This window comes from Macrobrachium nipponense, chromosome 35 (assembly GCF_015104395.2).
Source record: "Macrobrachium nipponense isolate FS-2020 chromosome 35, ASM1510439v2, whole genome shotgun sequence".
NCBI lineage: Eukaryota > Metazoa > Arthropoda > Malacostraca > Decapoda > Palaemonidae > Macrobrachium > Macrobrachium nipponense.
In genome coordinates, this window is record NC_061096.1 from 48,413,369 (window position 1) to 48,418,368 (window position 5,000).

General features: G+C 34.5%; 1 long non-coding RNA gene across 1 annotated transcript in view; it reads left to right on the forward strand.

Annotated features, from left to right (window-relative positions):
- The first annotated feature begins 1,444 nt into the window (after positions 1-1,444).
- The window catches only part of LOC135208246 (uncharacterized), a 17,350-nt gene continuing 13,794 nt past the window's right edge, over positions 1,445-5,000 (forward strand). The window contains exons 1-2 of the long non-coding RNA XR_010313140.1: positions 1,445-1,853; positions 4,514-4,641. This is a non-coding gene — a long non-coding RNA (uncharacterized LOC135208246). The remainder of the gene's footprint in view (positions 1,854-4,513; positions 4,642-5,000) is intronic.

Genomic DNA, 5,000 nt, shown 5'->3' on the forward strand with positions numbered 1-5,000 from the left:
TATTTACTTTTTTTTATTATTATTATTTTTTTGTGTTTTGTAAAATTTGTTATGGATTTTTTTTTTAAGAGTATTTCTGTCTCAGATATATCTGGTAGGAAGCGTTTTGCTAATGATCTTGTACGTATTTTACACACACACGTATGTATATTTATGAAATATATATACAATACATATATATATTAGATATATATATATATATATATATATATATATATATATATAATATAATATATATATATTAAGCTACAAATGTCCTTGAAGATCTGTCTTTGAAGTATATATACTCGTGGATTCTAATACTATGTATCAGTCCTTTGTCAATGGCTTGAAAATAAAGCCGAAACCGGTCAGGATCTACACCCTGTCTCTCATTTTTCACCTGTGGATATGTGTGATGAATGAATCACTTGCTAAAGTGATTATAATCATACATACACATATATAACATCTCAAAAATATGGAAGGTTGTTTATGAAAATTAAAATCTTACCCATATTTTCAGAAATTGATTTTAACCTAACTGTTATATATGAATGAATGTTTGTATTACTGGTGACTGAACCTGGTTTAAATCGTTATCACTAACCTGATATTACGCTCCATTTGCACGTAGTAAAAATAATGTATATTATATTAAAATAAGTAGTTAAAAGAAAACAATTTAACTAAACTGTTTCTCATAGACAAAACTAACAACTTTTGCCATATGATTTATAAATAGAGAAAATAAATACATACAAAACAGAGAACGACAGAAAATATTTTAGCAAAATATCAGTAGCAGCTAAGGATGACTTTATTTTAGATGATAGTTCTTACCGCGTACTCAATACCTATGAAGATCCCTTAAGAGAAAAACAATTATTCACGAATCCCTTCAGAAACAGAATGAATAAGCACAGCTAAAAAATAAAGAGAGCAGACCAAAAAGTTTAGGAAAACTATCAATCACCCCCATCAGCCTTCAGGAGGGAGCTTCAATATCAGAAACATTAGACAAGAGGCAAAAGTTTATTGGATTTTTGTTGTCACTCCTCCGCTCTGTGCCACGTCAGGGACACGAGAGGGATCCGCGTCCCTATCCCTGAGTGAGCTTTCAAATCGTGAGGTTGTCTTCAGATGCCGGTCAACTATTTTTGTTATCTTCTTTTTTGTTTGTGGTTGGGTACATGTTTGATACGCATTATGATTACAGGAGAGAGAGAGAGAGAGAGAGAGAGAGAGAGAGAGAGAGAGAGAGCTCTTATTAATACATCTACATATGTGGATGTGCGCACACAAACACTAGCACACACATTATATATATATATATATATATATATATATATATATATATATATATATATATATATATATATATATATATATATATATATATTGCTACGTTTATAGAACGCCTCGCCTTCCCAGCAGAGTTAGTGATATTAGTTACAAAAGAAGCAGCCATGCCTTCTCCTAAAGCAACTGATGTTGGGAGAGAGAGCATGTTGTAGGGAGGTATTTCCGGTCTGACGGAAGCTTAGGGTAAGAGAGGCAAGTCACAAGAGTAGCTAGGCTTCGAGATGGATTTTAGGGACTTCTACAATAAGACCTATTTTCCTTCCCAATTTGCTGGCGTTGTGTTTATCACTTTTCAGGCGATGCCCGAGGCGGTATTTGGAAGCCCCGTGATTCAAAAACAACCAGGATCTCCCTCAGTCCTCTTCAGTCTGTGACCCAGGACAGATGTCCAGCCGGCCAGCCTCCGACACTTAAGACTATCGGCTCGGCGTACTGGCGGGCACGAACCCCAGACCTGAACCAAGTCAGGCCGCATTCTTCCACAACGATACACTGAATATTGCATCCAGGTACGTCTAAAAGTGTAAACTTCAACCCAGCACCTTTTCTTTACTACCATACGACTCTTGCTCATTTCATTTTCAAGTCTCATTTTTACCCTTCTACATCAAAAGCCCTTTGTCCTCATCGGGCCACGTGCTTCCCTTTGTGACTTGTTAAAGACCAAGCCTTCAGTGCATACCTCAGTGAAACATTAAAAGTTTCCTTCCCCCAGTGTTAGAGAATTAATCAGCCTTAATCAAAGCAAGAAGTCATTTTTTCTTTTATCTTGTTTAATCTGGGATTCTTTTCCAGATTCCATGAGTCACGTACCCAGTCTCTCTGCCCGCAAGTGTGCATTACAAGTTTATGAAAACCAGCTTGAATTAATCCATTTGGAGCCAGCTATTATCCATTTGTGAGAGATATATAAGGCCCTTTCTCCAGGCCAGTAAGGGCCTTTTGTAAATAAATAGCTGTAAAGTAACGAGCTGAGTTTCTGGCGACCTTTCCCTCTAAGAAATTATCAATAACTATCAGTTTACGGTAAGTTAAAGCAATTTCCTCTTGAAATCCCTCAATTATTTCCGTTTTACGTATATAGCCTCTCTCAAGGCCGGGCTTCAAACGTAAATATATATATATATATATATATATATATATATATAATATATATATATATATATATATATCCATATATATATATATATATATATATATATATATATATAATATATAGATATATATATATATATATATATATATAGTATGTATTATATATATTAGATAATATGCGTATGTGTATAAACTCGTGAGACCAGGAAGTAACAAATAGTTGAAGAATATCGTATTTTGTTATGCTGAAATTATTCGCACGTTTGATAAGGGGGGCGGGTGAGTTTTATAAATTTATATTTAATAATGATGCGTTTATTATTCATTGTAGTTAGAGACATTTATGGTTTTCACACCGCACATACACACACACACCTACATTTTATGTGTGAGAGAGAGAGAGAGAGAGAGAGAGAGAGAGAGAGAGAGAGAGAGAGAGAGAGAGTTCTGTATCTTTGTGTGAAAAATGCAAATTTCTCTTAACTACTACAGTGAATAATAAATGCAACATTATTCAAACAAAACTATAAAATTCACCCCATTATCAAACTTGTACATAATTTCAGCATGGCAACAAATAAAATATTCTTCACCCATTTGTTACTTTTTGGTCTCACGAGTTTATCCATCATTTCTAATCCCATAAAAGTCTCGCGGATCATAAATTAGGACGAGTGTGATCTTCCTGAAAGCCTGATTAAGATGGAGGCCCTTTTTTATCACCTTAACTCTTTTCTTTGCTTCTGTATTATTAATGAAACCCAGAATTGCTCCTGAACTCTAATGATTTGAGGTGAGTAAACAAAAATGTGTAGGGAAACATTAGTGAGAAGTTTTATTTTGTTGCTATAATTTTTTGTTCTGTTTTGTGTCTAAAGGATGGTGCGTTATACATTCTTAGTCCTAGGCAAATCCTCAAGTCTTTGTCAGGTGGTAGGATGAATTGGATAAGGTGCAATCTTTTGCTTTTGTTTCTTAATACTAGACAAATCCTCTTATCCTTATATTGGTGGTAGGGTGAATTAGTTAAAGGACAAGAAAGATATTAAAACAATTTCGGGATGTCATGACATTTTTTCGTTGGTAAAGGATGGTACTTTATACACTCTTAGTCACAGACAAATCCTCTCATTCTTCTACAGGTGTTAGGATGTATTGGGTAAAATAATTATGAAGATTTGTAAACAATTTTTTTATGGTACAATTTTTATTTTGTTCCTGAAGGATGGTATTTTATACATTCTCAGTCCTACACTAATCCTAAATTCCTTCTACAGGTGGTAGGATATTTTGGTCAAAGGATTGGAAGCATGTGTAAACAATATCGTAATGGTACAATTTTTTTTTTGTTTCTGAAGGATGGTACTTTATAAATTCTTAATCATATACAAATCCTTTTATCGTTCGTCAGGAAGTAGGATGAATGAGTTGAGGAATAAGTGAAATAAAGGATTAGAGACAATTGTACAAAAGGCCTAGTGTTTAGTACCTTTTTATAATATATCGTTGATTATTTTATGTTACAATTATGACAACTCTAAACCTTTGCCTTATTTTTTAGCGCACTCATGCAGACTTTGTAAATAAGCTTAATATTGTGAAATTAAAGACTTACCAAAGTGAAAACTGATGAGATCTGCCACATGGTAATGCTCAGTAATAAATGGAATTATATAAGAAACAACAAAATATTTTTTTTAAGCTGGCATGACAAGTAATATGAGCAGCTATCTGTGATTCAGCAAATGAAAAAACAACTCGCGATAGGATACTGGTCGCGTATTAAAATGTCTTTCGGCAAATTCCTACGTCAAAGTATAAGTCTAGACAAGATATCGATTCTAAACCCACACACTCTCAGAGCGATCCTTTCATTTCCCGACCATTTCCCATTCATATATAAAACCGGATATCAGCCTAAACTTTTGCACCATATATATTCCCACCAAAATCCAAGGCTAACTCAGGAGTAATCAGACACTCTTTAAGAAATAAGCTCCTTCCCCTAACCCTGAGATGGGCCTTAATATCACCGTCCGTCATATGAACCTTCTTCTGCCTCTTCTCTTTTCAGGAGATGATCCGGGCCACATCAGAGGAGGCTAAAGTTTTGTGGGTCCTGTCTCTCTGCTGCCGCTTCTTTTGATCAGCTTTTCAACTTCGTGTCTTCCATCTACGCAGATGAGGCCTAAGGCTTAAAAGGTATGGCCGAGAGATTTTTTTGGGAAAAACAGAGTTTCATTTTTAGATGGGAATATTGGTGCGTTGAAGTTAAGATGCTACGTAATAGTTATGACATGAAAGGATATTATACATGGTTCTCATTGATCCTAGGATTTGAAAACTCGAACACCCATAAAGAAACAAACAAAAACGAACACACTTACTTACACCCACACACACACACAACTAAAATTACTAATGTTTTAAGCATAATGAGTTCATCCAGGATTCAACAGTCTGTAATTTCCAATAGACAGCAACTTTATTAATATAATTGTAACGAACACGGGGAAAAATACACGGGAAAAATTTGTCCTAGATGTGTATCAGAAGTCTTA